Below are 24,019 nucleotides of genomic sequence, written 5' to 3'. Positions count from 1 at the left end.
AGGACCCTGGCAATAGACATAAATGATCCTCCAGCGGCAGACCTGACCCTGCAGCACCTGATGGCGGTCCAGGCCTCAGCCACACTGAAAATATTTAACACTCACAACACACCAGAGCAGGGGAGGGCAGACTTCCTGAAAAGGGCCAGAGAGTAAGACATGTGGCCTCTATTGTCTCTGTCCCAACTCTTCAGTTCTGCTGTTATTGGGTCAAAGCAGCCACAGGCAACACAGACACGAATGGGTGTGACTATGTCCCAATAAAACTTCCTGAAGGCACAGATTTGAATTTCATCTAATTTTCATGTGTCATGGAATGTAATTTCCCTTTTGATTTTTTCCAACCATTTAAAAACGCGAAACTCATTCTTAGCTTGCCAATGGTATAAAAACAGGCTACAGGCTGGAGTTGGCCCGTGGGCCTTGGTTTGCTGACCCTGTTGTCAGAGTGAGTATTCCATCACCTCTTTCTAGCTGATGGCAATTTTCCTCACAAGCGGAAACAACTGGATTCAGGACTCTATTCTATTCAGTTTCCAAGATAAGACACAGTTCAGAAGTAGCTAAATTTTTTGTCAATTCCAAACAGACACATATTTATTTAGGTGTTTGGAACTACTTGACCGAGCCAGCATTTTATTTCCTCAAAAGAATTTGTTGATCCACTGGAAATTCTCTTTGAAAAACAGCCTCATAGATGTTTTATAAAAGTCTAATACAGAACGTTTGGGGCCTCACTCAGTCACCTCCGCATCCTTTTCTCTCTGTGTCCATATCTCTGTCCCTTTTCTCCTTTCTTCTTCCTAACTAGCTGATTATATAATTAAACATTTCTTCATTTAGAGCCCTTTAATCATCCCATCGCCCTCCTGTGGCTTCTTCTATTTCCTTCTGAGACAAGGTGCCCAGGACTGAATGGCAGTCAAGGTCAAGGCACCCGCAGTTGTGCGACACACAAGCACCATTACCATGGCGTTTGTGCCTCCTTAATACAGACTAATAGCTCATTCTCCTTGGTGACCTCCACTGAGCACGGGGCAGTCATCTTCTGTACGCTCTCTGTGATAATTTCAAGATCTTTTCCTTAGGAAGTGATCACTAATTCAGGGCCCATCAGTGATCATAAAGAGCTTAAATTGCTCTTTTAAGTGTGAACTGCCTCCCGTGGGCCATTTAATTTACCAGGTGTCCCCTGGCTCTGCTTGTCCCAGACCAGCCGCTGTCCCTGCCCTTGTTAACTCTGTGTCCATGTCTTCCTTTGGTCCAGTGGGGAGAGGTGGAACTTACACTTGGGAATGAACAGGTGTGCTGCTACTCACCCACAAAGCAAGGCATTCATGATGGATTTGATCGGATTGAAAGTGTTTTGAGCCCAAGGATGTTGTCTTGGGAGGATTTTCGGGAGGTCAGATGATCCTAGATAGTGCTTGGAGTTGGTTTGCTTCTGTTCAAAGAAAACCCAGGGATTTTACTTTACCTGAAATTGTCTCAGTTTGGGGATTTTACTGGGTTTTCATAATTTGCCACTCTGGAGAACTTCTGAGACAGGGCTCTGCCCAGTTGACTAAGTTTTCAGCCATCCCCAATTGGTAATTGTTTAAGATGTTTAAATATGCAAATTAAGTTGGTAAGTTTTGAATATGGATTGTAATTAGATAATAGTATTGTATTAATGTTCAGTTTCCTGAATTGGATAATTGCCACTCTGATTAGGGGAGAGAATGTCCTTGTGCTAGGGAGATGCATGCTGATTTAGGGGTGGAGGGTCATGATGTTGGCACCTTATTTCAAATGGTTCAAAAATACATTTGTATATACGTATATAATGTGTATACTAATGCTTACATAAGCACACACATACACATAGGCAGATAAGGCAGATATGGCAAAATATTAATGATGAATTAGGTGAAGGGTGTGAAGATGAAGTGATGAAGGGTGAATCTAGGTGAAGAGGATATGGGAGTTCAGTTGTAAAATTTTTGCAGCTTTTATGTTGGTCTGAAGTTCTTCGCAAATGGACAGTTTAATTAATTAGGATAGTGGAGCCGTGGTCATGACAGCACCTGAGACGTTTATAGCTGGCTGACCTGGCCCCGCCTGCCCCCAGTGCTCCTTGGTGTGCTCCTCCTCTACCCCGCCCAGCGCATGCTCCTACTCTTCTGCTCCCTGTCCCCACTGGTCTGCCCCATCTGAGTCAAAAGTCATCAAACATGAGCTGAGCACCAGTATGTGTCAGGCACGGGCAGGCACAGGGGAGTGGAGATGTTGTCCCCATTCTCAAGGAGCCACATTACAACAGGGAAGACAGAAACTAAACAGAGAATCACAAACAGCAGTAAAGGAGAAGTGCCAGTTGCTGAAGGAAGCATGTCATAGGGTCTAACCCATCTTGGGGCTCAGCAGAGCTTTCCTAGGGAAGTGGAATTTGAGCCCAGAGCTATAGGATGGTGGGGATGAACTTGGCAAAGAGAGGGTGGCAGAGGGACCAGTGTGTGTATATGGGGCTTGATGGGCATGTTGGAGGTGTGGAAAGATGCCCAGCCTGGCTGGAGAAGAGAACAGGGCAGGGGCAGAGGGGATGGGAGAAGCAGGGAGACCACTTGGATAATTTATTTTTCTTTCTTCTGAGAGCCTGGGGAGGCAGGAGGCCATAATGCCATGATTAGCTTTGCATTGTTGAAAAAAAAAAATTCCCTCTAGCTGCAAGGTAGAAAAGTGGGAAAAGCATGACTGGTGGTGGGGAGAGAGGCTAGGTGGCCACTGCAGCAGTCCCATGAGCAGCGATGCTTTCCTGGACTGCATGGGGGCTGTGCCGACAGAGAGAACTGGGTAGATATCAGAGATATATAGGAGGTAGGCTTGGCGGGACTTGGTGATTGATAGGACAATCCCATTCTGATGTCCCTTTATTGAAAATTTTCTCTGTTTTTCCTTTTGGTTTATAGATCTGGTTGGAAAATACTGTTTGTTTTTTTTTTCAAAAAGCATTTGCAGATATACCCATTTACATGCTAACTCACATATAAGGAATCTAAAAATGGTACTGATGAACTCAGTGACAAGCACAAGGACGCAGATACAGAGAATGGACTGGAGAACTCGAGGTATGGGAGGGGGCAGGGGGTGAAGGGGAAACTGAGACAAAGCGAGAGAGTAGCACAGACATGTATATACTACCAACTGTAAAATAGATAGTCAGTGGGAAGTTGTTGTATAACAAAGGGAGTCCAACTCAAGGATGGAAGATGCCTTAGAGGACTGGGGCGGGGAGGGTGGGGGGGACTCGAGGCGGGGGGAGTCAAGGAAGGGAGGGAATACGGGGATATGTGTATAAAAACAGATGATTGAACTTGGTGTACCCCCCCCCCCAAAAAAAAAAAAAGCATTTGCAGATATACCCATTTACATGACATCGACTAATTGTCTTACTGTGTCTGCCTGAGATGAATGAATATTCCTTGTGCAAAGACGATGTTTTATCTTGTTGAATAAAATTGTGCTAATTAGGAATTGGGAGCTACCCATCTCATACATTTAAGAAACTAGAGATGTGGAAGTAGAAATTAATGTAGTTTTAAAACAATCTATTGCACTTAAGAAATTGCACATGAGACAGTAGGGTTTATATTGGAAGATACTAATATTGACAGGGAAGAGGTCCTGTATGATGCAATCACAATTCTGACAAATAAATGCCATGGTTCTTTTCCATGCCAAGGATGATTTACAGTTATAGTCATACATGGTTCTCTTTGATTTATGGCATCCTGTTAGCCATGGAATTACTTAGCAGGATCAGTTTGGCTTGATGTAAGATTTTTTTTCCTCGCCTAGAAAAAATTTTGGCCTGAAGAAAAGATGACATTAATTTAGGAATAGTGGAGTTATCATTGAGTTATCAAAATAAATCTGAGGACATAAATCAATTCTATTGCAAAGAGAATGCTAAATCAATAAGTCCAGAAAGACTTATTGTTCTCATGGCCATCACTCAAGCCTTCTTCAGTAGATTCCTCAGCCATATGTTTAATTGAAATGATAATGTAGGTAACTTTGGGTAAATCCACAAATCCTGACTTTGATATGGGGTTGTTCAAGGTAATGGAAATGATTTGGCCAGGCTGGCTTTCTCCTTCAGATTCAGGAGGGTCCATGTGGGAGGACATCACATCTTCCTATGTCCTGGAGCTTCCGTCTGGGCAGATGATGGCTCAACAGTTTTGTTTGTTTGTTTGTTTGTTTGTTTGTTTGCTGCGCCACACAGCTTGTGGGATCTTAGTTCCCTGACCAGGTATTGAAACTGGGGCCACAGCAGTGAAAGCACTGAATCCTAGCCACTGGACCGCCAGGGAATTCCCGGCTCAGTAGTTTTAAGTCACTCCTTTAAATTTAATTTACAAATTTAATGCACGAATAAACTGATCACAGTATTAAGGGGACATTAAAAAGCATTACTCATAGTTAACACCCTGACATATTGGAAACTATTATGCTGAACTGTAATATCTATTTCTGTGTCATCTCTCTCACTTAAAGGATTTGAGCCATTGAGGGCAAGAGTCTTTTATCTTAGTATCCCCTAGATCTTGTTTAAATGCATGGATAATTTTACATAGGTGTAATCAGAACTGTATCAGTTAGCTTTTGCCATGTAACAAACAACCCCAACACTTAGTGGCTTAAAACAATGATCCTTTTATTTGCTCATGATTCTGTGGGTCAGATAGGTGGTTCTTCTGTTCTTGGCTGGGACTGGATAGTCTAGGATGGCTTCACTCACATGTCTGGCAGTTGATGATGACCCTGGGAAGATGGTCACCTGTCTCATTATCTAGTAGGCAGTTCACATGATGGCAGAAGAGTACCCATCAGTGGGGGGTGGGGGTGGGGTGGGGTGGTAATTGTCAAGTACTGGTGCAAGTACTATCTAGTCTTTGCTTGTGTCACATATGCTAATAGTCCCTTGACCAAAGCCAGTTACATGCCAAGCCTGTATGTGAGAGGTGGAAAAAGAGATTCTACCTCTTGATGAGGGGAGCTACAAACATTGTGGCCTTTTTCCAATATGCTGTAGAAATATAAGTAAAATTGTATTTTATGCTTTTTTCCTTAACTATAGATGCTTCCTTTTGTTACTTTTTTTTTAAAAAGCTAATATAGTGACTATTTACCATGTGCTAATTGCTTTAGAAATATGAAGCATTTAATCCTCAGACAACCCTAAAAGGATGGTAAAACTATTATCCCCATGTTACTAATGAGGAAATGGAGGCTCAGAGACATCAAGCAACTCACTGAATGTCACACAGCTAGTAAGTGGGAAAGGAGAGATTGTAGCCCAGATCTCTCTGGCTCGAGAACCTTCCTCAGCAGACTTTTCATGATGACTACTACTTCCCTCTTGTTCGGTATTTAGACATTGATAATTTTTTGAAGTTGTAGGAAATATCACCAGGAAGATTTCCTAAGCTGTGTGCGAGACTGGCCCTCCACTCCCATGCCTTCCTTACCCAGGAGTAACTTGAGCTTTGTAGAAAAGCCATGCCATCTCCTGAGTCCACCAAATAGAACTCCTTCTGACTTAGAGTAACTTTGATGTTTGTGTTTCCCCTAGGCCATGGAGGTGAAGTGGTGATGGCTAGATTCTGTCAAACCCTAAATTAAGGGTCTGGGCGCCATCCTGTGTGACTGGATGGTGCCCGGGCAGGCAGAGCATTGCAGCAGGTCTCACCTAAGCACTCCAAGTAGTCTGGGAATCTTTATTTCTTGCCTCCTCTTCCTGGATCAAGTATCTCCCAAGCGATATCATGGAATTATTCAGGTATCCTCTCGCCTTCCCCTGTCTGCCATCTTCCTGTGATTGATCAGGTGACTCTTGCTTCCTGGTGGATCCAAGCTGATCAGACCATGGGCTCAGGGTATGTATTGGAGAAGGAAGGGCCAGGCTCAGGAACCCCAGGCCTCAAATGGGTGGGATTCAGGATAAAATAATGGAGTTGTTTACATATAACTGTTGGGCTAGAAAGATCATATGTGAGGATTTACACAGACACTTAGGAGGAACCTTCAGAGATATCCAGAAGGTTGGCTAGGAGCTCAGAGGTGTTTCTCCACACCTTAACCACCATTTCAAGTAACTGGGCCAAAAGCAGGTGTAAAGGAAAAACCACACTCTTTCTGTGTTTCTCCTTTACTCACACAATACTACCACACTCACAACACTTCTGACACCCATCAAGCAATTCTGCAGTACCAGCTGGGCCTCCTACAACTCACTTCAATCCTGACACCAACCGGAGTTATTGTGGACCCCACAGGTTAAAGGCTCAGTCCCGTAAGAGCCCTGCTTCAGATGCCAATCACAAATTGTAGGTCTCCAGGTTACCCACAACTTCTGTCCCACGTTACAAATTGGAGGTTCCCATCACCCTCCTCCTTGGCTTCGATTGTTTGCTGGAAGAGCTCACGGAGCTTAGGGAAACACTTATGTTTACCAGTTTATTATATAATAAAGGATATAGTAAAGGATACAAATGAACAGTCAGATGAAGAGGTACATAGGGTGAGGTCTGGAAGGGTCCCGAGTGCAGGAGCTTCTGTCCTTGTGGAGCTGAGCTGTGCCACCCTCCTGACACGTGGATGGGTTCACCAACCTGGAAGCTCTCCAAATCCTGTCCTTTTGGGATTTTTATAGAGGCTTCATCACATAGGAATGATTAATCATTAACTCAGTCTCCAGGCTCTCTTCCCTTCCTAGAGAGTGGGGGTTGGGTGGGACTGAGCGTTCCAACCTTCTAATCATGGTTTGGTCTTCCCAGTGACCAGCCCCCATCTAGGAACTATTCAGGAGTTGACTTGTTAGAATAAAAGACACTTCTATCACCCAGGAAATTCTGAGGGTTTAGATACTCTGTGCCAGGCATCCGGGACAGAGACCTATATATCCTTAGATATACTTATATCATTTCAAAGTAAGCAACTTCCTTAAGACCTAAAACCCATGTACATGAATGTCTCAAATGCACATCCTTTGCATTTGAGAAAAAAGTCCAGCCGCCACAGATCTGTTTTTAGGCACATTTCAGAGGTGCATTGGAGCTGGCTCACACCAGCTTGTTTATCGTACAACTTATCATCAAATTTTCAGGAATTTTGTGAGCCAGTTGTTAAACATGGCCATTATTAAAAATTAAATTATATACACTTACAATTAAATTATATTAAAAAAGTAATAAATACTCAAAACCCATCACTTCCTGTTTATTTTACATTTTAGTATTATCTGTGCTTTTCAGGTTATTTATATTTATTTTATCAGTATGGTGGAATTATTATACCATCATGTGCTTCTTCGAATTTCTTCCCAATAGCATTCAAGGCATCATCTTGGTAGCTTGGAATCAGCCATGGGGGGAGTATTTACACCCTGGAAATCTGCAAATACTACAAATTAGGGTTTGATTTTTTTGTTTTGTTGACTGGTTAGACTTAAGCAAATAATGGAGAAAATGTGAGTAACGCATATTAAACCTAAAAAGTGTGTCGTCTGTATCTGTTACATTGAGAATAGTCCAAAAAATGGAGGAAATTCTCCTAGTATATGAAACTGTTGTCTGATTCAGTAAGGAGGTCACTCACATGGTTGATGAGCAAGTGAAGTTCTGACATCCGTCTTCATCATTTCACTTTCTTCTTTCAAGTTAATGGAAAGGAAACTATCCATGAACATTCATGCTGTAACTACAGTAGTTTGTCATTTGTAACCATAGGTTGACTATGGATACAGGCAGGGGTCTCCAACCCCCGGGCTGTGGACTGGTACTGGTCCACAGCCTGTTAGGAACCTTGTTGCACAGCAGGAGGTGAGCAGTGGAAGCTTCATCTGCGGCTCCCTATTACTCCTCATCGTTCGCATTACTGCCTGAACCATCCCCCACAGCCACCCCATCCCCCATTCCCCCACCCCGGTCCGTGGAAAAATTGTTTTCCACAAAACTGGTCCCTGATGGCAAAATGGTTGGGATGCAGGGACCTGGCAAAAGTTGAGAAAACATTGTGTGAGTCCATTGGCTACATGGGATTTACAATAAAGGGTAGTGTATAATTTATTATTGATAAATGAGTGCTGTACATCCTTTATATCAGTGAAATTTATGTTGATTTATAAACATAGTATAGCCATATATGCACACATTTTTTTCCCTAGAGAGAAGTTATTAAACATTTACCATCACCCCATCAGCATGTCCCCACCACTCTCTTACTGGTCACATATGAGAAGTTGGGGGATTTTCCTTGTCAGTCTCTACACTTGAGAACACCACCTGTCTTCTTATCCTTGGCTCACTCAGTCACAGGGGGCCCTGCAAATCATCAAATTCCACCTGCTGAGGAAGGCCAAAGGCCAACAAATGACTTCCCTACAATCCGAAGACTTTCCTACAAATAATTGTAACATAAGGAGGTAGAGGACGTAGTTAGCATTTCTTGGGTCTCCTGTAAGTGAATGTCTTCTTCATCATGAATGTCTTGTCCCTTTACATGTTATCAAAGTAACAATGGCAACAAGCATTTATATGGGTTCTCATTTACTAAGCACATCAGAGTTTATTAACTTATTTCATGCTTCTCAAGCTTCCTCTGTTTCTTTATTTTAGAAATTCTAGTAACTCATGTATTTACTTATAATACTTCCCGTTACAGTATTATATGTAGTTTGGCGAAGCAAATATTCAACACATCCATGGATTTCTCTGTTTCTATCAATTCATGTGCAACTGGAGAGGGGGAATATTTATCACTGCTTTAGATGCTAGCTAGCTCATTCCTCTCCATGATGTTATTGTCTCTTGGATGTGGTATTAAAGGCGTTTACTTGCTATTTCCTACACTGGTATACCAAATCTGCAGTGAATTCAGGGCAGGAAACAAAAACCCCTTAAGGGGATATTAATGGTTCCAGTGGAAAGAGTAATCCCACTTGCCAAAAGTAAGTATGATGTAGTTGTCTTTGACTCTATTTCTCTCTTGGGGGTATCGGATGGAGAAGGGTATCGGGAGTGCAAGGGGGAGGAGAGGGGAGCAAGCAGCTGTCTCAAGGATTATGGACAGAGTTCCTGACCATTTTCTAAACATTGTTACTGTTTTAGCTTTCATCATGATGGAGGAAAACACCATCAAACATTCTCTTTGCTGTTGTGATCAACATCATAGCGTGTATGATGGAAAATTCTCATAGAGTAAGGTATGAATTAACTCAGAAGCAGGTGGCAACTCATTTGTAATAGTTCATGCCTGCTAACAACAATTAGACGAGGTGTCTGCAGCACCCAGGAAGTTTGGCTATGACCCAGTTAACGTGATGGATTTTCAGAGCTACTCAGGATCTCTCAGACCTGAAAAATGGGCATTTGGGACTAAAAACTGATTTGATGCTCTCTGATGATCAAACAAAATCAGATTGTTATCAAATCTTAACTCCACTTCATGCAGTGTGAGCTTGGATTGTCTACAATAGCATCCTTGGCACGCTTGGGAATGAAAAAATTCAATTTCAAAAGTAAACACAGAGAACAAAAATAGTTCAGAGGACTGCTTAGGCTAGAACAAAGCCCTGCTAATTAGGGGCAACAAATACAGCTGAAGGTGGCAGAACTGAAGTAGTATTTTACACAGCAAAGACTGCCAAATATATTTTTTCAGCAAGATTTACTTTTTTCTCTTTAGTTATTGATTACCTTTGCGAAGGAGAGAATATTGACATGTGCAGAAGACCGGAACGAGTTGAAATAGTTTTAGATAGAGTATCTTTGGCAGGTCTTCATGTTCTGATTTAAGTGGGAACCACTGTGGGTTCTGAAATAGCTTCTATAACCAGTTTCATCACAGACCTAATCATCCAAAACATCATTCTCTGTAATTTGACTGAAAAGCAGTGGGACAGCAAAAGCTTCAATTCTTGAAAAGATTTAGCTGCCAGCTAGCCTATGCTTATTAGCGACGCTCTCACACCATCTCCTCCTCTCTCTCTTTACTCCAAAAATGACTAAATATATCCAGAAGTTTGAATCAAGCATGCAGCAGGGAGGGGCAGGAGAGAGGACCTGAACAGACTCCTGGGGGAAAATTGTTCAGTTAAAAAAAATATTGAACAAGGCTTTACTATTTTACAGAAGTTCTAGTCTCAAAATATCGAGAACTTGAAAAGCGTCATTTTTTCCCCCCCCAGAGGATGGGCGAGGACACATCCTCAGGCCAGATTTAGAGTGGAAAGAATCTAGCGCTTGACTGGTGGAGACTTGGCTCCCAGAACCTCTTCTCCACTGTGTGAACTTTGACTGGACTCAGCTTCTCTGATCCTTAGTCCCTTGTTTGAAGCTGTGTTTGCTTTCAGCCCTTTACACTTTTTCTTTCATGGTAAAATTTTCCATTTTTAGGATTAAGTAATCCTTTAAAGACTTTTCTTTCACAGCAGGTTGTCTTAATTTTTATGCTTTGGATTTTTAGCAAACATTATTTAGAAACTATATTGGGGATATCTGGGAAGGCTGGACGTTTTTGTAAGGAAAGGTAAGGAAAGTGCCATCCTTCAGATAAGCCTACATTATCACAAACCAGCCCTCATTTTGATTATGTATGCCATGGCGTTAAATTAAAAAACAGCACATACAAACTAGTGTAAACACGTGACCTAAGTGTCTGCTTCTCCCCTTGCATATACTAGAGCTCAGTTTCCACTCACATATTCTTTTTGCCTATGCCTGTGTTGACCTGTGGCCTTCCTTTTGTCTTCACTGTTCTCTCCTCACCTTCAAACTGTCTCCTGGGACTGCCACTGATGCTGAAACTCAGCCTCTGTGCACTGGTGCCGGATTGAATCTCTGAGACAGTTTTGGATGAAATAGAAAAGAGTAGCTTTATTGCTTTGCCAGGCAAATGGGGACATAGAGGGCTAATGCCCCCAAAACTGTGTGTCCCAACATGGGGGTGCGGGGGGTGGGCTGGGGGCGGGATTTGTTGAGGAGTTTGACAGCAATTGTTCAAAGGTGGGTTGTTGATAAGGATCAGCATGTGTGCAGGGCCTACATTGCTTTAATCTTGCCTCAGGTGGTCTCCTGATAAGCTTCTGTGCTTCTTCAGGTTATCAGACGGTGCCCTTCTCTCTGGAATGAAGACTGCTTTATCAAGTAGTTAACATCTTCCATTTGTTGGGGGTTTTAGTTCTGCAGAAGAGCTCAAAGATATGTGTATCCCTTGAGGCAGAACCAGGACCCTGCCCCAAGTCTGCACTATTTTTTTTTTTTTAATATTTATTTATGTATTTGGTTGTGCCAGGGCTTAACTGCAGCAGGTAGCCTCCTTAGTTGCAGCCCCAGGTCTCCTTAGTTGTGACATTCGAACTCTTAGCACGCATGTGCGATCTAGTTCCCTGACCAGGGATCGAACCCAAGCCCCCTGCATTGGGAGCATGGAGTCTTATCCCCTGTGCCACCAGGGAGGTCCCTGCACTCTTGTTTTTTGACTGCTCCTCCCTTGTCTCCGCATCCTCTCCCTTCCCTGATTAGCAACTGTTTGAACCCACCCTTTGGAACTCAGGGAAGGTCACGGAACCTGAAGCCTATTCCCTACAAACAAGAAATGGACCCAGAAGGTTTCCATGCCCAGGAGCCCCACAAAGTTTCCTGCTCTGTTTCCCCACCACTTCTTACTTACCAGCTTCACCCTCTGCTGGAAATCACTGTTCTTCCTTCATTACTCCAGGGCACCTGTGACAAAGCACAGGTGGAAGCAGATTTTCCATGAGTGTTTGGAGATATTTGAGGGTGATTATGGTGCAAGATGGGGATGAGTTCAATTCAGACATCACTGTTCTCAGAAATTTATCAGCAAACCCCCACTGTGGTGGGTATGTGGTAACAGTGGGGGGTGGGAAGAGGGAAGAGGACTAAATGGAACATTTAACAACTACCCTTTTTCCCCTCCCCTTAGGAGGTCCTGGAATGGGAACATTAGAGCAGAAATGGGGGAGGGCATTTCAGGACAGGACAAGGGAAGTGGGGGAGCTGCAGAGAGCAAGTTGCCTTATCCACGGTTTATCCTAGTTCTGTTAGCTATCATCCCCTAACTACAAGAAGACCTTTCAAAATGCCTTTGACTTCCAACATACGGTTAAGCCAGATCATAATGAAAAGAAAGTCTGCTTGATGAGGTTAGCTTAAGCCCTACATTTTTCGCTGTTAGCTCTCTTTCTGGTCTGTCTTTGTAAAAGCTCTTTGAGGGTGTTTAAGCACCTAGTGACAGACGTGGAGATTTAACATGCTTTAGGCCCCTTGATTTTCTTGGTGGGCTAAAGAGACTCCTCTGCTCTCACTCATCTGATCCAGCCTGTCTTCAGATCGTACGGCAGTTCCTTTTTGTCACATGCCCCGGATCATAATTAAAAGGCAGATTAGCCTGATTATTGAGGCCCATTGGCTCCATGCTCTTAGTTAAATGATTCCCACCACGAACCCCGGAGCAGAGCTTTGCGGGGTTAGCTGGGTGTGTTATTACAATGACTTCAGTTAATAAACTTGCTGTCAGCATCTAAATCCTTGGTCAAGTATAAGCATGAGAATCCTTGTTAGCCATGATTAGGTGATATTGATGGTTAACAACATTTCCTCATCCCACCGGATTCATTTTCATTAAAACTCTAAATTGCTTAAAAACATTTTTTTTTTCAACAAAAGCACCTGATTGATGGTGACTTCATGGGTTTTCATGAGGAAGCCCTGTGATAAGCAAGTTCAGCTTGATTTTACATTTGGGTTCGTGCTGGGATCTATTTCCTATATGGTTTCTAACCCTTCAGCCTCCTCTTCTGCCTTACATGTACTTGGATTCTACCCATCAGACGGGCTAGATATTCTTCACGTACATGTCCCTTCTACTAAAGGTGCAGAATATTCCACAGAGGGAGCGGTATCAGGAATGGTTTTCTGTCTCCTCTCATTAGAGTCTTAAGTGGAGCTGGGCTGGGTTCTTGGCAGTGCCCAGGGTTCTGGTTAGATTGGCAGATTCTGACCTGACTTACCTCCTTTCCCCTACCTGCCCCATCCTGGGAGCACTGCCCTGGTGCCCACCGCTCCCCACCCCTCCAAATAGTGCCAGGTGCGTAGTAAGTTTACTGTGGATGTGTGACGGGTGAAAGAATAGCAGCTGAGGGTCCCGGATTCCAAATAAACAACTATTGTTCGTCTTTTCCTGAGAGTTGTGTTCACCTGGGTCCTGGGGGAAGCAGATCTGGGGACAAGATTAAACCTGCAAGGATTTTATTAGGGGCAATGCCTACGTGAGAGAAAATGGGGGAGAGTTGACAGACTGTGATGCAAGGATGAGCCAAGTGGTGGAGGAGGGCAGGCTGGTAGCAATGTCTGAGACCGCCACACAGGCAAAGGAAGGTTTAGCCAGATTCCTGGGGAGTCTTAGAGCCAAGCCAGCCACCAGCCTAGTCATGGACCTGCTGTGCTCAGCCATTGGCCGGGGGCAGCTTGTGGGAAGGGTGGCCTTGGTGTGAAGGCGGTACTAGCTTTCTGAGGGCAGCCCCCGGGGCCCTTGGTTAATCCTGCATACTGGACGTGGAGGTCTGCGAGTTGCCCTCCCACAGCTGCCACAGGGCTGATGGCCAGAGCTGAGCCTTCTGTGGAGCTGTGGAGGCGTCTTGTCTCCGGTAGGCCCCTGTGCTTCACTGCTAGCCTAGTTGCCCACAAGGCCGTTCACTGAGCATGGCCCAGTCCCTCCCCCACCTTCCTGCCATCCAGGACACCATCTTGACTCTTCCAGTGAGAAATGCGGAATGGAGAGAGGGCCGTGGTGTCAGAGTGAAACTGCAGAGGGCCTTGGGTGCTGTGCTGTCGTGAGGAACTCAGAAGCCACTCTGAAGGCAGTGGGGAGCCACTGAAGGGTTTTAGTGGTTTTGTGAACATCAACTCTAGCAGGCAGGGTGAATCGCTTGGGTAAGGAGGTGGCAGAGAGGAGAAGCAAGCAGAGAGACTAGTTAGGAAGATGCTGCAGTTATTTGGTTAAGGTGATGGGTGGAATGAAACACCTGTATCACTTCCTTCATCTGTAACTTCCAGCTACCTCATCAGGGTCTTGTCCTTCCTTGGCCCTTTTGCCCAGGATGCTGTGCTTAGCACATCCTTTCTGGAGAGCCCCACACTAGGACTGGTCAGGACCCTAATAACTATTTTCTCCCATCCCTTCCCCTGGCACCAGCTAAACGACTTGGAATAATAGTTTTAGTTAAGACCAACTTTGTTCAGCTGTTGTTATTTCAACTCTTGTTGTTTGGGGAGGAAAATCAGCCCTCTGGCTCCTGCTGTGGGAGCAGTGATGTTGAGTAAAGCCTCAGTCAATGTTTTTTTTTTTTTTGGAAGAACTTTTATTGAGATACAGTTAACAGACAATAAATAGCATATATTTAGAGTGTACAATTTGGCATCCCAATCTCCCAATTCATTGCCCCCCAATCCTCCCCGCTTTCCCCACTTGGTGTCCATATGTTTGTTCTCTACATCTGTGTCTCTATTTCTGCCTTGCAAACTGGTTGATTTGCACCATTTTTCTATAGTTCACATATGTGTGTTAATATATGATATTTGTTTTTCTCTTTCTGACTCATTTCACTCTGTATGACAGTCCCTAGGTCCATCCATGTCTCTACAAATGTCCCAGTTTGTCCACTAACTTTGGGTTTTGTTTGCTCTTCTTTCTCTAGTTTCTTTAGGTATAAGGTTAGATTGTTTATTTGGGATTTTTCTTGTTTCTTGAGGTAGGACTGTATTGCTGTAAACTTCCCTCTTAGAACTGCCTTTGCTGCATCCCATAGGTTTTGGATCATTGTGTTTTCATTGTCATTTGTCTCTAGGTATTTTTGGATTTCCTCTTTGATTTCTTCAGTGATCTGTTGGTTATTTAGTAGCGTATTGTTTAGCCTCCATGTGTTTGTGTTTTTTACAGTTTTTTTTCCAGTAATTGATTTCTAATCTCATAGTGTTGTGGTCAGAAAAGATGCTTGATACGATTTCAATTTCCTTGAATTTACCAAGGCTTGATTTATGACCCAAAATGTGATTTATCCTGGAGAATGTTCCATGTGCACTTGAGAAGAACATGTAATCTGCTGTTTTTGGATGTAATATAGATATCTATTAAATCCTATAGATATCTATTAAATCAAGCTGATTTATCGTGTCATTTAAAGCTTGTGTTTCCTTATTAATTTTCTGTGTGGATGATCTGTCCATTGGTGTAAGTGGGGTGTTAAAGTCCCCCACTAGGATTGTGTTACTGTCGATTTTGTCTTTCATAGTTGTTAGCATTTGCCTTATTCATTGAGGTGTTCCTATATTGGGTGCATATATATTTATAATTGTTATCTCCTCTTCTTGGATGGATCCTTTGATCTTTATGTAATGTCCTTTCTTGTCTCTTGTAACATTTTTTATTTTAAAGTCTGTTTTATTTGATATGACTATTGCTACTCCAGCTTTCTTTTGATTTTCATTTGCATGGAATATCTTTTTCCATCCCCTCACTTTCAGTTTGTATGTGTTCCTAGGTCTGAAGTGAGTATCTTGTAGACAGCATATAAATGGGTCTTATTTTTGTATCCATTCAGCCAGTCTGTGTCTTTTGGTTGGTGCATTTAGTCCATTTACATTCAAGGTCATTATCGATATGTATGTTCCTATTACCATTTTCTTAATTGTTTTGTTGTTGTTTTTGTAGGTCCTTTTCTTCTCTTATGTTTCCCACTTAGAGTAGTTCCTTTAGCATTTGTTGTAGGGCTGGTTTGGTGGTGCTGAATTCTCTTAGCTATTGCTTGTCTGTAAAGCTTTTGATTTCTCTGTTGAATCCGAATGAGATCCTTGCTGGGTAGAGTATTCTTGGTTGTAGGTTCTTCCCTTTCATCACTTGAAATATATCCTGCCACTCCCTTCTGGCTTGCAGAATTTCTGCTGAGAAATCAGCTGTTACCCTGATGGGAGTTCCCTTGTATGTTATTTGTCATTTTTCCCTGGTTGCTTTTAATTTTTCTCTGTCTGTACTTTTTGTCAATTTGACTACTGTATGTCTTGGTAAGTTTCTCCTTGGTTTTATCCTTCCTGGGACTCTCTGCACTTCCTGGACTTGGGTAGCTATTTCCTTTTCCATGTTAGGGAAGTTTTCAACTAGAATCTCTTCCAATACTTTCTTGCGTCCTTTCTCTCTCTCTTCTCCTTCTGGGACCCCTATAATGCGAATGTTGTTGTGTTTAACATTGTCCCAGAGGTATCTTAGGCTGTCTTCAGTTCTTTTCATTCTTTTTTCTTTATTCTTTTCCTCATCAGTGATTTTCCCCATTCTGTCTTCCAGGTCACTTATTCGCCCTTCTGTCTCAGTTAATCTGCTATTGTTTCCTTCTAGTGTATTTCTCATTTCAGTTATTGTGTCTCATATCTCTGTTTGTTTGCTCTTTCATTCTTCTAGGTCTTTGGTAAACTTTTCAATCTTTGCATCCAGTCTTTTTTCAAAGTCCTGGATCATCTTCACCATCATTATTCTGAATTCTTTTTCTGGAAGGGTGCCTATCTCCTCTTCATTTGGTTGTTTTTCTGGGGTTTTATCCTGTTCCTTCATCTGGTACAAAGTCCTCTGCTTTTACATTTTCTCTATCTTTCTGTGGCTGTGGTTTTCAGTTCCACAAGATGAAATACTGCTGATACTGCTTGATACTGCTGTCTGCCCTCTTGTGGAGGAAGCTATCTGGGAGGCTTGTGCATGCTTCCTGATGGGAGGGACTGATGGTGGGTAGGGCTGGTGCGTGGAGCTCAGCGACACTTTAATCTGCTTGTCTGCCAATGGGTGGGGCTGTGTTCCCACCCTGTTGGTCGTTTGGCCTGAGGCCACCTAGCACTGGAGCCCACAGGCTCTTTAATGGGGCCAATGGCAGACCCTGGGAGGGCTCACGCACTTCCCAGAACCCCTGCAACCAGTACCCCCGTCTCCTCGGTGAGCCACAGCTGCCCCCCACCTCCTCAGGCACCCCCCCAACACCAGCAGGTAGGTCTGGTTCAGTCTCCTATGGGGTCACTGCTCCCCTGGGTCCTGGTGAGCACACTTTTTTGTGTGCCCTCCAACAGTGGAGTCTCTGTTTCCCCCAGTCCTGTGGAGGTCTTGCAATCAAATCCCTCTGGCTTTCACAGTCTGATTTTCTGGGGATTCCTCCTTCCGTTGCTGGACTCCCAGGTTGGGAAGCCTGACATGGGGTCAGAACCCTCACTTTAGTGGGTGGACTTCTGTGGTATAACTGTTCTCCAGTTTGTGAGTCACCCACCTAGCATTTATGGGATTTGATTTTAATGCGATTGTGCCCCTCCTACCGTCTTGTTGCAGCTTCTCCTTTGTCTCTGGATGTGGCATGTCTTTTCTGGTGAGTTTCAGTGTCTTTCTGTCGATGATTGTTCAGCAGTTATTTGTAATTCCGGTGCTCTTACAAGAGGGAGTCAAGCCTCAGTCAATGTTCATTCATGATTCCTCATCGGCAGGAAGTTGGTTCTTCATGCGTCATTTTGATCTTCATTTCACTGTAATTATATTCCCTTTGCTCTGCTCTCTAACTTTTTCTCAATCTTTCTCCTCCCTTTCCTTCCGGGAGTTCTCTGCGGACGGTAAGATCTCACTTATACTTGGTGGTCTCAGATGATATCTTCTTGAATAGGGTCTATTTTAGATGGCCACACACATCTTCTATTTCATGGTGCTATACCCTGCTCAGTTTTTTTTCCTAGCTCTTTCCTTTTTTCTCTTAATACATTCACATCCCAGTTTTATCAGAAGAGGGAGCTCTCTATGGAGGGCAGAACTCCTGGGCCTCCCAGTTCCAACTCTGTCTCTGGAGGTTTGTGTCCCTATAGGTGGGCTGTTTACTGCTGCCATCATCCACTAGCTCCTGGGCTCTGTTCCCCGATTACCAAGAGAAGACATAGCATTTCCCCTAAAGCACAGCTGAGAGCAGGCTGGTATGTGATTCAGACATTACTGCAGTTTTGTTGAGGACAAGGAAGGGGGTTACATGCAGAGAATTATTTACTACAAGTTGCCAACTATGGCTGCAGCTGGAGCAGCTCTGTCTCTGGTGTCTTCCTTTCCAGCCCCCAACTGGTGGCCTTAGTCAAAGATAATTCCCCCATCCCATAACCCAGGAGGATCCTCAGAATCTCTGTATTACTAAGAGTCCAGCCTAAGAGGGCCAGGTCCACCAAGAGGAAGGATGTCCCTGCTTCTTATCTCAAGGCTACCTACAGGGTTTGAATGTTCTATTCTAGGATCATTGGCTTTGTGAAGGGTCTGTACTTTAAAGTAGACCCCACACTGCCACTCACAGCAGTGTAGCCTCACACTGTGGTCAGACAAGGCAAAATCTAATCAAAACACAATTGCCCAACGACCTCTTGCATTGACATTTGCAGGAGACCTTTCAACCACTGCATCACGGTCTCTTGTCCTGTTCCTAAGGGTACTCCCTGAGCAGCCTGTTAAATGTGGACTGCTGGGGTTTTGCTCCTAGCAATTGTGTTTAAGTAAGTCTGAGATGCTCCACTGATGAGCCTAGTACAGCTTAAATCCACAGATTGGTTTCTCTAAGTTGTGTGTCTGGCTCTGTGCTTGCATTTGGCAAGATGGGCTCAACTGTGCACAGGGTTCATCTTCCAAGGAGAAAAGTAGAGGCCAAGGTCAGGTATGAAGGATAATTGCAAGTTAGAAAAAGAGATCTTGGTGTCTGGATCCAAATTCAGAGAACTGGGGGGCAGATCTTGTTACCCATTTATAACTGCCTCTTGGGTATCATATTTCTCATTTGGAATCTCAATTTTAAAGCCCACAGCCTGTCAAAGAAATTTTTAGGAGGGACAAAACAAATGGAGTGACTTGGCAAACAAAGGTGATACCTAAATTTTAGGGTTTTGCACCAAATTTGATATTCTCTGCACTGAAAAGAACCTCTCTTTTTTGGATTGGATTGAATTTATTTGGTGGAAACACACATCCTTTAAGTACCAGTGTATTTATGTTCAAATACTCTGCATGAAAGACCAACAATTATCAGGCACAGCAGCGAACAACATTGTAATCTCTTTAATGCAATTAATTAATTAGTAAATTGCCACCAATTTTAAATGAGACAAATGTGTCCATAGTTGGTGTGAATATAAAGCTACTGAAATAAAAATTTACTGTTTTCAAATTGGCATTTTGTAATGAAAAACAAATTGCTTTATGTAGAACATTTACTTAATTGTATATGCTCTAGCGGGATCTTACCTGAATTATCTGGCATGTGAAGAAAAGGTACTAGGTTCTAAGCTGAGAAAAAAAAGAATAACTGGGAGCCTTTCTACAATAATTTTCAAGGATTGCATGAAGAAGTTTCACCAGTTTTACTCTACATCCACTGTACAAAGTATATTGGAGAATGTGCAGCATATGTGCAACAGTATGCTCTACTGGAGATTAAACCTGTGTTTTCCCTCTGTTCTAGCAAAAGAGGAGGAGAAAGATACCTTGTATGTCTTAAGAAGATTACATCTTTGAATCACTGACTGTACCGCCTAAGCCATCCCCATGAAGAGATCTGGGACCCCTGTAGACTTACCAAGAAAGGTGATAGTTCCATTTCCCAGAAAAGGTGATGTGACTAGACATTTGGGACCAGCATCTGGGAGGATAAATGAAGACCGTCCTGGGAGGAGGCTTGGTGAAGAGAAGGTGTCTGGGGCTCTGGGTCTATGAGGTGGTAGCAACTGAGCTTACCTCTCTCCTGAAATCTAGAAATCTAGCTTTCCTTTGAGGAAGTAGGCAAGGATGGGAGCAAAGGGAGTGCTGTGATGAAGGGCATCTTGCCACCCTGGCACCATGTTCTTGGCTTCTCCCTCCTGCCTATTTGAGCTGTACTGCCAGGGCTCTCTCAGGGGTCCCTGCAGACAGTGATAACCCCTAACTTGGGGAGCATGGCTCAAGTGCCCATACTTTGGAGAGAGGATGAAGCATGAAAATGCCCCAGGGGAAATATGGGTGAGTCTGAAAGGCTAGCCATCTCCCTTACATAAGGCTTCATTGTGAGGCTGAGTTTTCTGGCAATAAGGGGAATTACTCATTGAGATAAAGACCAAGTGGACTTTCCTAGGGGCCTTTGACCTAGGAAAGTCTCATTCATTTAAGATGGATTTTGTGTGGTCTTGTGTGGTGGGAAATGGGGCTCAGGGGATGTGTGAAGGGGGATGGGGGAGAAAGGGCAGTTAAGGATACCAAAACAAGTTCGCTTTTCACACTAGAATTATCTGCCTACTCATCTTCTGCAACTGGGATGGGTCCCATCACTGTTCCTGCTTCTCCTGGTTTGCTCCAACTCCCCCAGGGCATATTAAAAAAATATGGAAATCAGGAGCACTATCTTTTATGCTTAGTTTCACAAGAATAAATTGCAGAAAAATGTATGCTGTGATGTATCTCTTTTTATTCCACTGAGAGAGGAATCTTCGTAGCACTTTCTCTTGTGAATAGAACTCAATAGTTCTCCTTTGTGTAGTAAAATGGTATTATAGTCATGCTCCGTTGTGGTATTGCATGTAATTACAAGCCTGTTGAGTACTGCATTTAAGCCCAGTTTGGGGGATGTGGAACTCAGCTTTTTTCAATCACACAGGATTAAACTTGGCATTCAGGTCTTTTGTATAAAGCTGGTACTAGCTGGTTAATGAGTCTTCTGACCACCACTGTGAAGAAAAATTAATTCCATTCAGGGTATTCAGTTAACATGTACTCGTCCTGTTGGACCAATATTTGTAGAAAAAGACAGTGTCCTTTCTGATGCAGGGCTCATGCCTGATTGGTTTGTATCTGTGTCATACCTGCTGTCAAAATAGGTTGAACATTGCCTCTGCCTTATCTCTCTACCTTTTCCACGTGTTGGTTGGATTACCAAACTGTAAGCCAAGAGATCTTGTCTAGCCTTGAAAATAAGTGCCAACTGACACATCTAAAATTTATGGGTAACTGATGAAGTGCAATGGATTTATGAGTAGCTACCTCTGGGCTTCCTCCATCAGATGAGACAGCTGAGTACTATTGAAATAATTGTTTTATTTACAGTTCATTAAACTCCCAATGGGCAGAATTCCAAACAGGGTTGACCATACCTGGTTCCATAGGCCAATAACATCCCTTACTTGTGATGGTGTCTTCCTGGGGTCCAGTGTAGTGCCCATGTTCATCTGGTCCAGCTATATCCTGGCTTCCATGACTCTCTGATGGGTCAGCTTGCTAGGTTTTCCATGTAGGCACGTGCTTTCTTATGAGTGTTACTGAACCTGGATTTGGGTCCCTTCACCCAACACACAGCAAAGCCACTCTATGGACACTGGGTTGTAGTGAAGGAAAGTACAGCATCTGTTGCTGGGTGCCAAGCAAGGAGAGTGGGCTGCTAGTGCTCAAAAGACCCAAACTCCCCTATGGCTTTCCGGGAAGGGTTTTTAAAGTCAACATTAGGGGTGTGGATTGCAGGATGCTTGATTAGCTCTGGACATTCTTCTGACTGGTTGGTGGTGATGAGAGTTAACATCATCAACCTTCTGGGGTCAACTGGTCTGGAGTATACATGCCTGTGGTCAGCAGTTTCCATCAGGTGGGAGTCTGGTTTCTGTAAAAACTACTTAGGAATGTGCATCAGCCATGGTTAGCTATATCCTTCAGAGAGGAGCTGAAGGTCCTCTAACTCTGCTATATGGTTGATCTATTCTTTACATTGTTACCAGTGTCCTGACCCAACAGCTATTCTTTGTTACTATGTGCTCACATTTTCCTAATCATTAAACCCTTGAGCCAAACTTTTGAGACTCAGGAGAGGTCTGAAGCAAAGCCTTTTACTTCAAGCCACAGGGGATATGGAGTGGGGTGGGGGTCATATGCCAGAGAGAGTCCTGAAGGGCACTGCTTGGGTTCAAGAGGATGAAAGTTGATTTCCTGGTCCCCCTGGAGTCCTTGATTCTGAACTTCTGAGACATGCTACTCTGCCTAGAAGGGCTGAGAATTGGGAGGAAGATGGGAAGAGGTAAAGCGCTTGGGATTTAGGTAATAGCAGTGAAGCTGAAGATTGCACTTCTCTGTCCAATTTTCCCCAGCCATTGTAAACTCCTCTTGTCAAGCAAAGTCAGTCGTATGTGTAGACCTGTCCTGACCTACTATTCCAAACATATAATTATGACTTAAAATAATAATAAGTAGGATAATAGCTATCATGTAGTAGAGCAATGGCCATGTGCCAAAGCCAGGGCTAGTGGTTTCACATACATTATTTCATTTAATTTTTAGAATAACGACCCTGTAAGTAGGAATTATTTCCCACCTCTAATGGATAAATAACCTGAGGCTCTGAGAGAATTAGTAACTTTCCCAAGTTTACTTAGCCTAGCTCTGCCCAGCACCAAAGCCCATAGTCTATCCTTGCCACTGCGTGGCCTCCCAAGGAAACTCAATTGTTCCTCCTGGCCAACGCATTTTCTAAAATGAGATTCAGGTAAGTATTTTATGTGTTCCAACTTTGTATGAAAAGTTCACGTTTCCTTTAAAATTCCCCGGCTCACTCCTCCAGTCAAACTTATCTTGGACGCAGAAAGCTCTTCAAATATTCAGACCACCTGTCACCCACGGAATGTTCTGAACCTTGACAATCTCTGAAGTGTTCCTCCTCTTGCATGAAAACAGCTCTATCTGGCTTATAATTAGAAGTGAAATAATTTTAATGGCTTCCACACGGCTCAGCTTTCAAAGAGGTTCCAGTTACATATAACTTCACATAAACAGGTAATCAGAGGCCAGAGCCAGAGAGCACAGTTCCTGGCTCCTAATTGGCATGAAGCAGGGACATCTGCTCTGTATGAAGCCTGGGTCAGGCCGGGCTTCTCATTTGTGACCTCCTGTGGTTGGGAGGGACTTGCCCTCGATTGCATAAAGACTTCACAGGGGCACTGAAAAATGGGATGGAATCAACTTGAACAGAAAACCTAATTGGTTTGAATCCGTCCTTAACCACCGTTAATTATTTTGGGATTGCACGCCCATCTTAGAAAATAAATGTTTTCCTTTCAGAGGTAGAATTTCTTGCCTTGGTTGCAAGTCCAAACAGTTTCACTTTAAAGGCTCTGTCAGAGATGAATTCCGCTTTCTTCCTATTGAAGATGAATTTTGCAGATTGGAGGATATGCAGCACCACATATTCAGCAAGTTTTGTCTCAATCTTTCCCTCCATTTCTTCAATAACCCCACCCACCCTTTATTATTACTACTGTTTTTAAATTCCAAAACTTGGAAGTTGTGGGGGTTGGAAAACTGTGCAACCTACAGGGCCTGGGTCTGAGGTTTCCCTTGAAACTGTCACTGGTGTTCCAGAGGCCAGTTGTTCCAAACGTACCTAGACCAGAAGGGTCCTAACTTACCTACCTCCAGAAATTTCTGAGTTCCTGAGAAGGCTGCTGAGAGCTGAAGCCCCCTCTAAATGAGGTCTGGGGGAACAATATGTGCTTGTCAGTGAGGCAGAGGGAGATTTTTTTAGAACTTTGGTCTAGGGTTCTAGTATCTGCCCGCTCCCCCATGCTTATATTATTTCTCTTTCCTTAGCAAGTCTAAATCCCATGCAGTCTTTGTATGATGGTTTTGGGCCATATCGTCTCCATAGATTCTTTCTATCAAGTCTGGTCTTCATTGATTTCATTACTTAATTTATTAAATGTTATCCATTTTGATCTAATATTGGAATAAGTAGCTACTCATGCAAGGTATTGGCCTAGGTATACTTTGTGGGATTGCAAAGATGAACCAAATTTAGAGCTTTCCCTGAAGAGTTTACAGTCTACCAGGAGAGAAGTATAGTTGGGGATGGGGAAGGATACAAATAAGTGTCGTAAGGAAGAAAGTGATATAACACAGTGAAAGA

This window comes from Hippopotamus amphibius, chromosome 8 (assembly GCF_030028045.1).
Source record: "Hippopotamus amphibius kiboko isolate mHipAmp2 chromosome 8, mHipAmp2.hap2, whole genome shotgun sequence".
NCBI lineage: Eukaryota > Metazoa > Chordata > Mammalia > Artiodactyla > Hippopotamidae > Hippopotamus > Hippopotamus amphibius.
The sequence above is the reverse complement of the archived record's forward strand: the minus strand, read 5'-3'. Positions refer to the sequence as shown.